Here is a 17,598-nt window from a genome sequence, read left to right as displayed (position 1 = left end):
CGCGAAAGGCAAACACTTTCACTGTTGAACGAATCTAAAGGGAGAACAAGAAAAAGAAAAAGCAGAAGAAGAAGAAGAAGAAGAAGAAGAAGAAGGAGAAAGAGAAAAGAGACACAAGGCCATGCGGTTTTCTTGCGTTTACTTTCTTCTCCTTCTTCTTCTTCTTCTTCTACTACTACTACTACTTCTTCTTTTTCTTTTTCTTCTTCTTCTTCTTGTTCGAGATTATCCGTTCGCGATCGAAGAGAATTCTTCTGCGTTGAAGATTGGATACTCGCGACGTTGAGGGTGAGGCGAGATTTAACGTTCTTCCTATAGAAAGAACCAAGAAAGAAAAAGGAAAGAGAGAAAGAGAAAGAAAAAGATAGAGAGAGAGAGATAGTACGATAGCAGTCTCCCCGATCTCTACGTCACGATAAAGGATTTATTTTAGGGAAGGGAATCGATCGTTCGGAAAGGAACACTTTCGCCTCCTTCTAAGATGGAGGATGAGGAAGAAGACGAGAAGAAGTAGTAGTAGTAGTAATAGTAGTAGTAATAGTACTAGTAGAAAGAGGAGGAACGAAGCATGTGCCACGATGAGTGCTCGTGTTCGAAGAGAAAAGAAGGGAAAAGAGGAAGAAGTGAAGAGGCACTCGCTTACATTACCACGTCGCTCGTGTATTTATCACTCTGACATTTCCAAATGTCGCACGGTTTATCAGGTAACTCCCTGCGGTAACCTTAAGGCTCGTTCGCACGCACGCATACACCAAACCGCACCATCGAGCCGGATTTTACGTTTCGTAAACTTCTCTTTGACAATATTTCCTTGTTTGATATCTCTACTCTCTACTCTCTTTCTTTCTCTCTTTCTTTCTCTATGTCTATCTCTAACTCTATCTCTCTGTCTCTCTCATTGTTTCTAAATTTATATAATATAAAAGCATCAGAATCGTTATTTGAAATTTTCGCAATATTTTTGTCCCAAGTGATATAATTTGATACAAGGGATGATAGTGGGAGAGGAAATTACGTTCGAATAAAATTCATTATCTCGGAAGATTTTGTATTTTTTTAAATAATATCATTATCTCGGATTATTTGTATTATATCTTTTAACGTCTTATCTTGATTTAATCGCGAAGTTGTTCGCCGTTATAGTAACTTAAACGTTCTAGAATTTCCTTCAATCCTTTAGCTAAAGATCGTTGAAAAGGAATTGCTGTGGTTCAGGTTTAGTTTCTATCCAGAATCAAAGCAGAAGTCGAGGAAGTGTTTCCTTTCTGTACCTCCCCTTTCTTCTCCTCTTCTCCTTCTATGCTTCCCTTCTCGCAACGTAGCTCATTAAACTTATTCACTTTAACTACATTCAAGTTTCGAGATAGGTGCCCCTCGATGCACCAGTCAGTCCTACGTGCCTGAACTGCATCGTAACGATCCTTCGAAACGACCGGGAGATACTAGACTCCCCTCCCCCTCATCTCTCTCTCTCTCTCTCTCTCTCTCTCTCTCTCGCTCTTTTCTTGCACACCCCTTCCTGTTTCCGGCGCGCCGCAAATTTTCGCACTCCTTCCACCGCCATCTTTTCCGCAAGAATTGCAAATACTATCGACGTCCGATCGATCGTTCCTAATCCTAAATATCAACTTTAACAATCTTGAAATTACCTGGATCTTGTTAATCCTTTAAATTTCAAATACCAACTATTTTTCAGTGGTACAATAAAGTTCATAACTTCATATTACGTATACGTATATTAATCTCTTTCGTTATTTCTAACAACGAAGAGTTTTAGTTTTTTTTTTTTTACTTTTTGTTTTGTCTTTCTTCCTTCTTCCTCTTTTTTTTTTAACAATAAAATAAATTGTCAACCGATAAATGAAATAAAAGCGAGTTCTATATAATTTATATAATTCTTCTATATAATTTTCTATAAATTTAATTAAATATATTCAAAACGAGATCTACATAATAACGATAAAATATACATGTACAATTATGTACATAATAAGATATATCAAGATCTATGTATTAATATAATAAAATATTCTACATATAGGGAATATTACAATATTACAATTTGACAACTACGACGTAGGATGAAAGAATCACGAAGAAAAAAAAAAAAAATACAATAGAAAAAGCAAACAAGAAGAAAAGTAAAACAGAAAGGAAAAGAGAAAAATAAGATTAATTAAGAAATTACTAGACATCTTTTGATCCTGTTATTCTACCGACGAAAAGAGTATCTGAAGAAGATCTAAAGGATCTTCTTCGATAGAAGGAAAAGTGAGATGCTGGGTTCGAGTCGAACACGGTGTAACACGGGCATCGTTCGAGCTACTCGTAATAACCCCCCACAGCGGTACCTATTACCGCCTCCGACGCTAAAATACCAATATAACGAGGGCAGCCTTCTTGAATTACGCGGCAGGCTGCTCTATCGAGATTAACGTCTCGTAATAACAAGCGGACGAAGGATAAGGTACAGGGAACGCTTCGAGGGAAGAAACGATCGGAGAGACCACCGTCTAGTCGCTTTCTGCTGTGGCCGTTGCTTGAGTAAGAGAGAGAGAGAGAGACAAAGATAGAAAGAGAAAGAGAGAAAGAGAGAGTGAAAGAGACAGGTAGATAGAGAAAGAGAAAGAGAGAGAGAGAGAGAGAGAGAGAATAACGTAGCTTCGATTCTCATTAGAGGCACGTGCGTGGTTATCGGTTGCTCGTCTACGTCGACCCATAGACCAGCTCTCTGGAATCTAATTGCCGGCGACTTGGCTTAGGATCGAAGAATTCTCTGTCTCTCTCTCTCTCTCTCTTTTTCTTCTTACCACAAACATCCTTCTTCTCTCTCTCTCTCTCTCCCTATCTCTTTCTATCTCTTTTCTTTCTTTCTTTCTTTCTTTCTCTTTCTGCTTCCTTTAACCCGCTCTTCTTTCTTTTTACACACACACACACACACACACACATATATATATATATATCTTTTTCTTTCTTTTCTCTCTCTCTCACTCTCTCTCTCACTCTCTCTCTTTCTTTCTTTCTTTCTCGTTCTCTCTTTCTCTTTCTTTCTTTCTCTTTCTTTCTTTCTGTTTGTATGCCTCTCTCCGTCTATCCTTCTATTTCTAGTTCTAAGTGGACCGTAACGTTTAAGAGAAAACTGTGTCAAAGCCAATTACTGTCCGATCGATCAACGAATCGAGTGTGAATTCATTTATTTATTTCTTTTTTTTTTTCTATCTTCTTCGGAAATACGCAAATAGAAAATCGAATGATTGATTATAAATGAATTAACAAGCTATTGATGAAAATTGATAAAAATTGAGACATTTTCTTTTATGAAAGTGATATAACACGGCCACGTAGAAATCTCGTGGGACACTTCTCTTTCATTTTTTTTCGTTTTGTTTTCTTTTTCTTTTATATTTTCTTTTTTTTAAGATCTTTCTTTTAATAGAAAATTTCCCTCTCAAATTTTCATATTAATGTCCCTACGAATTATTTAGCAATACAACATATATATATATAATATATGCATATATACATATATATATATATATACACATGCATATATTAAATAAATGTACATAGTAGACTAATCTATTTCAAAGGCATGTTCTCGTTAATTCTTGAAAAGTTATCGACCGATCGTTCGAATCATGGCTATAGCTACTGTCGAATCGTCCTTTTCATTAACGAAAGAAGAAGAAGAAGAAGAAGGTAGAGGGGAGGAAATGAAGGAAAGAGAATTGAAAGAGGAACACCATGGAAACGTGCAGCGCGAGATATCCGGGTTCGAAAGTTCGGATCTCTCTCTCTCTTTTTCTCTCTCTCTCTCTCTCTCTCACTCTTTAGATCCTCTGCGTTCTGTAAATCACTTGGCTCTTTTCTTTACGTAGGTGAACTCTAACGACTTCGCCTTCTCGCGCGGCGGAGGGTCTTTAATTAATAGTTCGAACTCGCTTCTCTTGGATCTTATTTCACCGGATTCGAAGCAGTAAAAGTATGTGTGTGGGGGGTGCGTTTATATGTATACGTGTATGTATAAGAGAAAGAGAGAAGAAAAGAGTAAAAGAAGGAGATAGGTTGGCACGTTGATCTTGGAAGAAGAGAAGTGGTCCTATAGAAAAGAAAAAAGGACGAACGATCACTATCGTTCATTAATTGCACCGATTAACGAACGTCCTAGACGAAGTAAAAAAATCGTAGGCTTGGATCGTTCGACGACTCGTTAACGCCTCTTCTTCTTCTTCTTCTTCTTCTTCTTCTTCTCTATCTCCTTTTTTTCTATCTTTCTATCTTTTTTCTTTCCCGTTCTTCTCCGTCCTGCTCACGCACTCTGAACTAATTAATTCCACGCGAAGGTTTCTGTTCTGTCGTCGATAAGCTCGACTAACCGATGTTCCGATCGTAGATTTCCAATTACCAATGTCGAGCCGTGTGATTATCGTAGCCGGGTGTCCAACGCGTTTGCTCGTTGGGATGGGTAAATGGGGATAAATAGAAGTGGGAGTGGGAGTGAGAGAGTAAAAGGGTGACGAAGGGACGAAGAGTGGGAGGGAAGGGTGGTAAGGACGAGTGCTATGCCGATGACATAAAAAAAAAAGAATAAAGAAAAACAGGATTACCTAGCAAAGAGAATTAATTACAGAACGTGACTGCTATTTGTTATCTAGACGAAATCCATGATTCAAAAACAAGACGACAAGGACGACGACAACGATACGATGATAGTGATGATTGTCCTTCGAACTTATTTAGTAAAACAATTAGGAAATTATTTGCGTTCGACTCATTATTAATAATCAGGAGGACAAGTAACGAAAGAAAATTCTCGTCCTGTTCTTGTTGCATAATATACAGGACGAAGGTGTTTTATATCGAGTTCACGATTTGTTAATTGTTTTCTTCGAACGTAGCCCGTAGGCGATTTCTAAGATCGTTAATTACGTTAACTGTCAGGGAAATCGAGCGTGATCGCATGCGACGTCCAGTTAACGCCTACGTACTTAAATCCGTCGATAGTAATTAATTCTCTACGATTCTTGTTCAACAGCAGGTACCTACGTAATCTGTGTGTGTATATTTGTGTATATGTGTATGTATGTGCGTGTGTATTCGATTTTAAATCGAACAAAACGAATATATATATATATATTTATACATATAAAATATAATATATAATTTTATATATATATATGTGTGTATAATTTAATGTGTAAACTATACTTTTATTTATTATTTATTTTAAAATATATACATATATATGTATAATTTAAAATGTAATTTTGTATATATAATATTTATATTTGTAATATAAAATATAATTTTATATATATGACATAATATATAATATATATAAAAAATATATATATTCGTTTTACTCGATTTAAAAGCGAATATATAGCAGAATTAAAGATTTCTAGATCAATGTGGACGTTGACGTTAAATGATGAGAGGAAAGATTTCTATAGAGGTTGGCTAATGAATTAGAAAACAGTTATCATCGATACTTCCGGCTGTGCTCCGTGAAAGCGGATGCTGCAATCGAAAATAACGTGGGTAGAAGAAAGACAAGCTAATTAACATTAAGATCAGCTTTTATGAGTAAATGGAATGTTGTAATGGAATCGAAAAAGGAAAAAATGATAAATCACACCCAAAGCGATTAGATCTATTAATGAGGTTACGCGATAGAACTGGTGAACGACATATTAAATAATAAATCGATGAAAGACATAGAAAGAATATTGGTAAAAATGTAGATTACAAAATCATCTATATCTAAATCAATATTATATATTTTACAATTAGAATACTTACATAATTATACAAAAATATTTTTGTTTTTAAATGAAAAATTATAATAATATTGTAATAATATTATGACGCATACAATAATTATAATTTAAAAATTTTACACATTTACTAACGTTATTATAGTCTTTTTTATTATTTAATACGATCTTAAAGCAATTTAGGAATATAATAAAGAAAAATTGATTATACAAGAGAATATTGTTAAATAAAAAATGATAATAATATTGTGACGCAACAATAATTATAATTAAAAAATTTAACGCGTTTAATAACGTTATTATAATCATCTATATTACTCAATACGATCTTAAATAACATCTCAATACGATCAATACGATTTAAGAATATAATAAAAAAAAATTTATCTCTTCTTAAATCGTACATCTCAATTACACCTACTATTTATAATATCACATAAAGAGTAAAAGAGCTTTATATCAACGAATTAAAATTCTTTTCAATTGGATAACACGTTCCACCTTCTCATTCGATTGTATATTTCACACGTCGAACCCATAACGTGTTCTGCTCCTTACTAAAAACAAAACACTCCATATTATTTAAAGATATAATCAAGAAAAATTGATTAGACAAACAAATATTGTCAAATGAAAGATTATAATGATATCGTACATGACAATAATTATAATTAACAAATTGAACGCGTTTAATAACGTTATTATAATCATCTATATTACTCAATACGATCTTAAATAACATCTCAATACGATCAATACGATTTAAGAATATAATAAAAAAAAAAATTATCTCTTCTCAAATCGTACATCTCAATTACACCTACTATTTATAATATCACATAAAGAGTAAAAGAGCTTTATATCAACGAATTAAAATTCTTTTCAATTGGATAACACGTTCCACCCTCTCATTCGATTGTATATTTCACACGTCGAACCCATAACGTGTTCTGCTCCTTACTAAAAACAAAACACTCCATATTATTTAAAGATATAATCAAGAAAAATTGATTAGACAAACAAATATTGTCAAATGAAAGATTATAATGATATCGTACACGATAATAATTATAATTAACAAATTGAACACGTTTAATAACGTTATTATAATCATCTATATAACTCAATACGATCAATACGATTTAAGAATATAATAAAAAAAAATTTATCTCTTCTCAAATCGTACATCTCAATTACACCTACTATTTATAATATCACATAAAGAGTAAAACAGCTTTATATCAACGAATTAAAATTCTTTTCAATTGGATAACACGTTCCACCCTCTCATTCGATTGTATATTTCACACGTCGAACCCATGGCGTGTTCTGCACCTTGCCAAAAACAGGACACCTCGGGGCATCGATTATTATACCACAGCTTCGATATCCGGCGGTGCCTTTCACGCTCGCGTATCGTTCTCTTCTACTCTTTCTACACGTTCATCGGCACCACCTACCTCTTTTTCTTCTTTCACATCTCCTTTCTCGAGTAAGTACTTACGTTCGTTCCTTCTGCCGACCATCTGTCCCTTCTTCGAAAGAAGGAGGAGAGTATAAAATGAACGCCATGTTGCCGGAATGCTAAGGTAACATTTTACGAGGCTTGCTTTCTCCTTTTAACCACAAGCAAATATTCGCTCATCGAAAATCGTTCGTACACGTATTAGTTTCGTACACGTACTTACTTTTTCGAAATCGATTCTCTTATTTCTTTTTTTATTTCTTTTTTTTTTTTTACTTTCCTTCCTTCCTTCTTTTCGTTTCGTACGTCTCTTTTGTTATTTTTATTTTGCTTTTCTTCTTCTCCCTGTTTTCTGTTTTCTTTTCTTTTCTTTTCTTTTCTTTTTTGTTCTCTTTTTTTTCATCCTTGCGGTTGCGTGTTGTCCCTTTGTTGATCACACTGAACGTTCTTTTCTGTTGTTAATACCACTTTCGTAATAGCCGCTTTACTCGGTCTACGGTTCATGTCATACACATGGGAGACTTTCCCCAAGCACATAATGTAGACATATTATTTGAAAATAAAGAAGGAAAAAAGAGGAAGCTAAAAGTGGTATTAAAATCTCCCTTCTTACACCATTCGCGTAAATAATATTTTTTTTTTCTCGAGACATATGAGTCATGATTTTTCAGAAGTTTTTTTTTTTCTTTTTTCTTCTTCCTTTTTTGTTTTTACTCTTCTTTTACTTTTCATATTTGTTTAACCAAGGTATGTGATAATTTGAGAATTTATAATAGTCAATTAAAGTTTTATTCAATTGGAAATAGAGAAAAATTGAAACCAACTCGATGAGAAATTTTCAATTTATCTATTTCTATCTCTCTTTCCTTCCCTCTCGGGTGTCTCTATTTTTCCAGGAAGTACCTCGAAAAATTCTAATGGGAAACGAATTAAGCCCTCTCTTTTCTTTTTCTCCTCCTTTGCCACGTCGTCCTTTCGCCGTATTAAAAAGGGGAGAAGAAAAAAAAAGAAAGAAAAGAAAAAAAGAAGAGAAAAGAGAAGAAAATAGTTGGATAAAGAGACGGAGAAAATTTCCACTTTCCACTTTGTCCGTAGAGGAAAAACGAGGTAAGTGGAAATGAGAGGAACAGTAGAAAGAGAAAGAGAAAGAGAAAGAGAAAGAGAAAGTAGAAGTAGAAACAGAAACAAGAGAAAGGGATAAAGGTGGTACATAACGCACGCGGTTTAAGGTGTCCGAGCATTTCTGCGACGATTCTAGACATGAGAAGGAAGGGTGAAAGGGAGGAAGAGTGAAAGGGTAGTAGAAAGGGTAGTACCTTTCGTGTGGATATCTACAAGCCACGTGAAAGCAGCCACACGTGTTCGACCTTTCGTGAAGGAAAAGAAAGGTACACGCTCGCACATATTTTTTTCTTTGTACGCTATACTATGAGTATATATATATATGTGTGTGTGTATGTATATATATATATATGTATATATATATATATATATACGAAAATATAACTGTAGAAAAAAAGAGAAAGAAAAGGTGAATAGATAGAGAAATTAGAGAGAAAAAGAAAGACAGACAGAGACAGAAAGAGAAAGAGAGAAAGAGAGAGAAAGAGAGGGAGGGAAGGAGGGGTAAAGAACCAACGATCTCACGTCCCTTTCACCCTTCTACCTCACCCTTTCCATCCAACCATCTCTCCCTTCTTTTTCTCTCTTTTTTCTCTCTCTTCTCCGGCTTCCAATTAAAACCGTTTCACCCCTTGCACGAGCTACTCTCCTTCTTCCCTTCTTCCCTTCATCCCTATCTTTCTCTCTCTCTCTTTCTCTTTCTCTCTCTCTCTCTTTCTCTTTCTTTCTTTCTCTCTCTCACTATTACTTTCCCGCTCATTTTTCAAGATTTTCCTTGAATGCCTGCGAGTAACACGACGTAGAGAGAAAGGGAAAAAAGAAATAGATAGAGAGAAGCAGAAAGAGGATGACAAGGAGAGGGTGGTGGTGGAGAAGGAGGAGGAGAAGGAGGAAGGAGAAGAATTCTAGCTCGAGAGATCTTCTCGGCGACGAAAATTTTCTAACAAGACGTAACGTCGTGATTCGCTTGGAAACGAAATAAGCGGGCAAGCAAGGGCCGTAAGTTAAGTGACTACAAGTAAGCCTCTTCTTCTTCTTCTTCTTCTTCTTCTTCTTTCTTTTTCTCCTCTTTTAATTTCTCTTCCTCTTTTTTCTCTCAGAGAAAAAGTGAAAAATAGGGAGAGAGAGAGAGAGAGAGAGAGAGAGAGGGTCCGAAAATTATTCTACACGAGGACGTGATTGAGACGTCACGAATTTCCATTACTTCCTACGAAATACTTGCTAATAGACTCGTTACGTTAAAAAGTTACGAGAGTAAAAGAGAAATGAAAAATAGAATAATCCCTTGGTTTTTTCTTTTTTCCTTTTTCTTTTTCGTTTTCTTTTTTTTTTCTCTCTTTGGTCCTCCCACACAATTTTCACGTAGAATTTTCAGGATTAATTAAGGGACATTGTCTCTCTCTCTCTGTCTCTCTCTCTCTCTCTCTCTCTAACTTTCTCTCTCTCTAACTTTCTCTCTCTTTCTATTTATCTTTCTTCTGTATAATTTCGCTTATCGGCCAGAACGCATAAACCCGTGCGCCCATTTTATTACGAGAGGTAGATAGGACCTTACCTCTACCCGCTACTTCAGAACGACGGCCGATTCAATTACACTAAATTGCAGCGGGCTAGTCTATTACGTTCACGTCGACATATTTCGACGAGAACCTTAAAATATCACGGTAAATTGCGCCCGCGCATCGCTACCTGATATATTCTATTACGTGATTCTCCAGGAGTAGATAGATGTAGTAGTAGGTGGGTTGTTACACAAATTCTGGCATGGCTTCTACGAGTTCCGGGTTGGTGGCGTTAGAACTGGATGATCGTAGAAGAGAAAGTTTTAGGTAAGGGAGAGGGTAAGGGAAGGTGGATATACATAAACTTAAGATAACTCGACCGTTTTAGCATTTATTACGGAACGAAGAAGGTTGCGTTGGATATCCCTCCGGACGTTCGTTCGCTTTTCGAATATCTCGCATCTCTTTCTCTCTCTCTCTCTCTCTCTCTCTCTCTCTCTCTTTCTCTTTCTCTCTCTTCTTTCTCTTTAGAAACAGCCTCTTACGCGAGCAGTCTCGTTGGATGTACGAAAATAGCGTATATCTTCGATAATATTTTTACAGGGCTCTAGCAACGTTCGTGGCTCCTCGAAGCGGCAATAATTCACGCCATCCAAACGCGTGTTCCTTGAAATCCGAAAGCGTTCGTCTCTTTTTCTCTCCCTTTCTTTCTCTTTCTTTCTCTTTCTCTTTCTCTTTCGCTCTCTTTTCTTTTTCCCTTTTCTCTCTCTTTCTCTCTCTTTCTCTCTCTGTCTCTGTCTCTTTCTCTCTCTCTTTTTCCTTCGAAGGCGCGAACGTCGATCGGTTATTTACAGCCCCGCTTCGAAAGCGAATAAACGTTAAGCGATTTTGCTCTCGAGCGATTTCATCGTAGCTCTCTCGCATCTGTGGAATCGCGTCGTTTTCTCTTTTCTATGGGCAAAAATTTCTTGTGAAATACCTCTCGAATGTATACATATATGTGTATGTGTGTGTATGTATGTTTATATATTTTATATATATATATTAATTAATTATAACAATAGATATATTAATTAAAACAAAAAATTTCTTGTAAAATACCTGTTAAAAAAAATATATGTATGTATGTATGTATATATGTATGTATATATGTACATTAATTAAAACAAAGAATTTCTTGTAAAATACCTCTTAAAAAATATATATATGTATGTATGTATATATGTATGTATATATGTATATTAATTAAAACAAAAAATTTCTTATAAAATACCTCTTAAAAAAAATATATGTATGTATGTATGTATGTGTATATATTTTTTTTAAAGTCATAATAAATGAAATCCTTTCACTTTAGTCCCCAACAATAATAATGACAATGAGAGTTATCAAATAAGAGGAATGTATTTTATTTAAATTTTCTTTCTTATATAATTTAAAATGTTTATTGAAATATTATCGATCGACAACGATAATCATGATCGAAAACTGTTTAAATGGAACACATGTAAATTGATAACACGTTTTTGGTATAATTATTCTTTTTGAATTTATTTTATTTTCTTCGTTATCGTATGTAATAACATATGGTAATCGTGTGGATTGTTACATACGAAAAAGATGGTAGTCGATTACTACATTAATTTATTAAAAAACATTCATAAAAATTTTTCTGTTTTTTGATAGTGACAAAAATACGATAATACGAGAAAAATATAAATATTTATATTACAGATACGATGGTTTTAACATTGAGAATGAAATTATGGACATGAGACGTCGTGAACAATTGTTCGTGTATAATTAATAATAATTTAAACCAATAAATCTATGAAAAATTAACAAAACGTTCTTTACATTGGAAGGGAAAGGTAAAAAAAGGTCATTTTTTATATGAAGAGACTGTTTAAGAAACTTGAAATTACTTTGGATTTTAAATAAATTTTATAATTCTCTCGCTAATGACTGTTCATATTACGAAAAATAAAGAATTATCAAAGTTATCGAAATTTATATTATTAAATAATATTTTGAAGAATTTAATAACCTAATTATGATAGAAAAATAAATATTAGAATATTTATAAATAAATAAATACAAAAAATAAATATCGTTGCAGCGTAAATCAATGATCTTAAAAGAAGCATATTTATAGATAATTTATAGATCAATCACAAATAACAGAATAATTAAATAATAATCAATGAATAATACGACAAAGTATGATACAAAAGATACTTAACAATCCCTTAAAAAAAAAAATCTGTCTTTACCGTAATTAAAACAGTTCTAACAATTCGATACTAGTGTATTCAATATGAAACATTCAATTTTCACAAAATCAAACGAATATCTATTTACAAAAAACAAAAGTGCATAAAATAATTGTACATATTAAATTAAAACAAAATCGTTGGATCGACCATCGAATCGAATGATTTGGAAATTTACAAAATAAAATTAAATAAAAAAAAAAAGAAAAAGAGAAAGAGAAAGACTTTTCGAAGGTTCTCGTATACGAGTCAAGAGGACGAATTATAAACCATCGAATAAAATAATTTAGAAATTTAAAAAATAAAATTAAATCAAAAAAAAAGAGAAAGAAAAAGACTTTTCGAAGTTTCTCACGTATGAGTAAGGAGGACGATAGCGATACACGTTTTAACGGGAGAGTTCTGTTTCGATCCAGTATTCATTAACCATCGAATAAAATAATTTAGAAATTTACAAAATAAAATTAAATAAAAAAAAAATGAGAAAAAGAAAGAGACTTCGAAGTTTCTCACGTATGAGTAAGAAGGACGATAGCGATACACGTTTTAACGAGAGAGTTCTGTTTCGATCCAGTATTAATTAACCTTCGAATAAAATAATTTAGAAATTTACAAAATAAAATTAAATAAAAACAAAATGAAAAAAAGAAAGAGACTTCGAAGTTTCTCACGTACAAGTAAGGAGGACGATAGCGATACACGTTTAAACGGGAGAGTTCTGTTTCGATCCAGTATTAATTAACCTTCGAATAAAATAATTTAGAAATTTACAAAATAAAATTAAATAAAAAAAAATGAAAAAAAGAAAGAGACTTCGAAGTTTCTCACGTACGAGTAAGGAGGACGATAGCGATACACGTTTTAACGGGAGGGTTCTGTTTCGATCCAGTATTAATTAACCTTCGAATAAAATAATTTAGAAGTTTACAAAATAAAATTAAATAAAAAAAAAGAAAAAGAGAAAGAAAAAGAGACTTTTCAAAGTTTCTCAATACGAGTAAGGAGGACAATAGCGATATACATTTTAACGGAAGAGTTCTGTTTCGATTCAGTATTAATTAACCTTCGAATAAAATAATTTAGAAATTTACAAAATAAAATTAAATAAAAACAAAATGAAAAAAAGAAAGAGACTTCGAAGTTTCTCACGTACGAGTAAGGAGGACGATAGCGATACACGTTTTAACGGGAGAGTTCTGTTTCGATTGAGTATTAATTAACCTTCGAATAAAATAATTTAGAAATTTACAAAATAAAATTAAATAAAAAAAAAGAAAAAGAGAAAGAGACTTTTCGAAGTTTCTCACGTACGAGTAAGGAGGACGATAGCGATACACGTTTTAACGGGAGGGTTCTGTTTCGATCCAGTATTAATTCGTTCCGCTCCGGAAGCTAATCCAGACACGAGACTAACCCTTGTCCATCTTCTTCGTTTCCCACCCTCAAATCCGTCGCTTCTGGCTCCCTTCGATACGTGACTAGAGTCGAAATCGTTCCCTCTTCGTGTTTCTTCTCCTATTTTCTTCTCCCCTCGTCTTTCCTCCGCCAGTTTCACTTTTCTTTCTTTTTTTTTCTTCTTTTCTCTCTCTCTCTCTCTCTCTTTCTTTCTCTCTCTTCCTTCTTTTTCCCTCGCATTCTGTTTCGAAGCCGTTTAACGAAATTCAACGTCTTCGTAGCGGAAACTTTAGGAACTCGTCGTTACTCGTCGAAAGTTGCCCCGAATATAAATGGAAATCGATGAAAAATATGTGCCTTTAACGGTAATACGATACCTCTTTCAATGTATATTATACATATACGTATATATATATATATATATATATATATATGTATGTATGTATGTATGTATATCTGTATATAATCTAAATATACATATCCATAAAGCTTTTCTATAACTTTTCCATCGAAGCGGAAATATTTTCGCCCTATGAATTTCCTTTCCTTTTTTCCCCCAGTCAGATATCAATGATTGGGAAAATAGAGGATGAAATTTTCGTTATTGAATGATTAATTGCAATCTTTCGATATGAAAAAAAAAACGCACACACACAGCGGCACACAGACACACATATATACATGTTTTCAAGTCGATCTCGAATGTACCTGACGTTTTCAAATTACCACTCGATTTTTCAAAAATTCGCGGAAAAACGAGCCGAACGTTCGAATAATAAAGAAGAGCCGAGCCATACCTGAATGTAGAAATTCGAAAAAGGAAGAATGATAAAAGGGAAAAAAAAAGAAAAAAGGGAAGAGGCCCTTCTCTAATAAATTCCATTAGGTATGGGCTCTTGCTCGAAGAAGGGCCCTGATATTATGTTACGCGTTTTGACGTGCATTTTCAATGGATGAGCATCCATTACTGAGCCCGGTGTGACAACAAGAACCACGGTCCAAGGTTAAGTCTCATTCACTCGGATCTTCTTTTTCCGAATAAAGAGAGAGAGAGAGAGAGAGGTATATAGAGTCCTTCGTATATTCGAAAAAGTTCACGTTTCCAGTCGTACGATTTTGAAGGTGTTTAGGTAGTGACGAGGAATAACTAAGAAGAAGAAGAAGAAGAAGAAGAAGAAAAAGAAAAAGAAGAGAGAGAGAGGACCCATCAGATCAAACCGAACGTAGATAATTCGATTCATGGATGCCTTATTTCTAACCGCGTGCGTATCCTTTGTAACAAGGAGACGTACGGACTGATCCTTAAGATAGGTATTAGCAAGAGCTGTGTTAGTAACAGCAGCAGCAGCAGTAGTAGTAGTAGTAATAGTAGTAGTAAAAGCAAAGGCACAACAGAATTTGAGTTGGCTCGTCCTTTTGTCGTATTTTCTTTGGGTCCATCTAAGCCTCTTTCTATCCTCACCCTTCTCTCTCTCTCTCTCTCTCTCTCTTTTTCTTTTTTCCTTTTCTATCTCAGTTTTTCTTAGTATCAATGCCTTTGTCTTTATCTTCTCTTAATCTCTTGGTTTTTTTCGCCTCGAGTCTTTCCTTCAACATTCTCAGATACCTAGCTAGATTCTGTCAAGGGAATCGGAACTTCGACACAATATCCAACCGTGGCTTAGCTTCTGATCATCTATTAACAAGAAGGGAAGACCCTGTGCCGTGCCATAGACTTTTCCACTTCGATGATTCGATTCCATTCGATTCGATTCCATTCGATTCGATTCGATTCGATTCGGAGGGCCACTCGACTCATACGTCCACTCGAGATCTCTCCCGATAGTTTCAATTCGAGCGTGGAATATCAATGAGCGTGGTTTTCTTTCTCCACGTTTTTCCCCGGGTAGTCCGTTCTTTTTTCCCTGGGCTAATTTGTTTGAAAGGAAAAAAAAAGAAAAAGAAAAAGAAAAAAAGAGAAGAAGGATTGAAAAGGACAGAGGTCATGTCGACATTCGCGATTATCTTCGATCGAGAACGTAGAGGATTCAAGATAAAGTGAAAGGGAGTAAGCATGGGGACAGTGTCCGATTTCCAAAGAAAGTCAAATCGTATTTTACTTTCGTTCGCGAGAGCCTAAACGAAGTGTAACTTTTCGCAATAATCTTCTAATCTTCCATGATGTCTGTCTGTCTGTCTCTCTCTCTCTCTCTCTTTCTGTCTGTCTCCATTCCTCTCTCTATTTATCTCTCTCTTTTTTTTTCTTTCTATTTTTCTTTCTCTCTGTCTCTCTCTCTCTCTCCCTTCCTTTTTGTATCTATCTCTCTTTTTTCTTTCTTTTTCTTTCTCTCTGTCTGTCTCTCTTTCTCTCTCTCTTTCTCTTTCTCTCTCTCTCTCTCTCTCTCTATCTCTCTCTTTCTTTCTTTTTCTTTCTCTGTCTCTGTCTCTCTTTCTCTTTATGTTTTTTTCTCTCTTTCTCTCTCTTTCTGTCCCTCTCTCTCTCTCTCTCACTCTCTCTATTTATCTATCTCTATCTATTTCTATCTGTCTTTCTTTTTCTTTCTTTCTCTCTTTCTTTTTCTTTCTCTCTTTTTCTCTCTATCTCTGTCTCTCTGTCTCTCTGTCTCTCTCTATCTTTCTGTTTGTCTGTCTGTCTGTCTGTCTGTCTCTCTCTCTCTCTCTCTCTCTCTCTCTCTCTATTTATCTATCTATTTATCTATTTATTCATATATTCTGTCTCTCTCTCTATCTTTCTTTTTCTTCCTCTCTGTCTTTCTCTCTCTGTCTCTGTCTCTCTTTTCCTCTATGTCTTTCTCTCTCTTTCTGTCCCCCCCTCTCTCTCTCTATCTATCTATCTCTATTTATTTCTATCTGTCTCTCTTTTTCTTTCTCTTTCTTTCTTTTCTTCTTTTTCTTTCTCTCTTTCTCTCTCTCTTTCTCTCTATCTCTGTCTCTCTGTCTCTCTCTATCTTTCTGTCTGTCTCTCTATCTCTCTCTCTCTCTGTCTCTCTGTCTCTCTCTGTCTCTCTCTCTCTGTCTTTCTCTGTCTATCTGTTTGTTTCTTCGTTTTACTCCTTCTACGAGCTAAGTCGATAACTTTGAAGAGTCTAGTCGAATAAGATTCGAATGGCACGATAGCCATGTACGTTCTATTCGATTCTTTCCTTCCTCGTTCGAAAACCCACGAACGTTTTCTCTTCCATTTTACGTAGCGGTAAACATTGCTTGGGACAATGGGAACGGGAAAATTTCTCCTTAGAGAGAATCCGCTCGAAAAATCGTTGTATCCTAGGAAGAATCGAAATTGGCCCAATCGAGGGACACCGATCGGCCACCATTATTCTTTTTCTGTCTAAATCGAAGAACAAGACCTGTGAAGTAAGTAAAGATATAAATAAAAAGAAAACGAAAAAGAAAACAAGAAAAATGGTCGAACAACGAGATCAGAATTATCATAGGCTGACCTGTTTGTAAACATAAGAACAAAATAAGGACAGATCGAATCGATTCTAATCACACCGTCGAAAAATTTGATGAAAGTTTGGACGTAAAGGGCTCAGGCCATATTACTTTTCTCTCTCTCTCTCTCTCCCTCTTTCTCTCTCTCTCTCTTTCTCTTTCTATCTATCAGTTCGTCGGTCTCGAAATATTCGCGCAAACGAAGCACGAATTCGAGTTGAAAGAAGGATCAAGGGGTGAAAGAAGACAGGGGTAGTTCCAGAAGGAGGAGGTGGGTACGAAGGGCTAAAGGGGAAGAAAAGAAACGAGAACGATTAGACGAGATTGAGAAAGTCTTTTGTCGTCGCACGAGGCGAAACTTTTTTTTTCTTTCCTTTTTCTTCTTCTTCTTCTTCCGCTTTATTCTTTTCTTTCGTCTCTTCCTTTCTTTTCATATCCCTTCGTACGCCCACTCTTCATCTTTTCTACTTCTACTTTTTCGTATTCGTTTCTTCATTCTCTCTCTCTCTCTCTCTATATATATATATATATATATGTGTGTGTGTGTGTGTGTGTGTGTGTGTGTATGTCTTTCTCTCTCTATCATTCTGTTTTTCTGTCTCTGTCTGTCTTTCTCAGATCACCTC

The 17,598-nt window shown here is 34.8% G+C and overlaps 1 protein-coding gene across 14 annotated transcripts in view; it reads left to right on the top strand.

Annotated features, from left to right (window-relative positions):
* Positions 1 to 17,598, top strand: part of LOC127062385 (teneurin-m) — a 682,969-nt gene that overhangs the window by 634,356 nt on the left and 31,015 nt on the right. The window lies entirely within an intron of this gene.

The sequence above is a fragment of the Vespula vulgaris genome, chromosome 3, assembly GCF_905475345.1.
Source record: "Vespula vulgaris chromosome 3, iyVesVulg1.1, whole genome shotgun sequence".
Taxonomy (NCBI): domain Eukaryota; kingdom Metazoa; phylum Arthropoda; class Insecta; order Hymenoptera; family Vespidae; genus Vespula; species Vespula vulgaris.
Note: the sequence above shows the minus strand (reverse complement) of the source record. Positions and strands in the feature narration are given on the sequence as shown.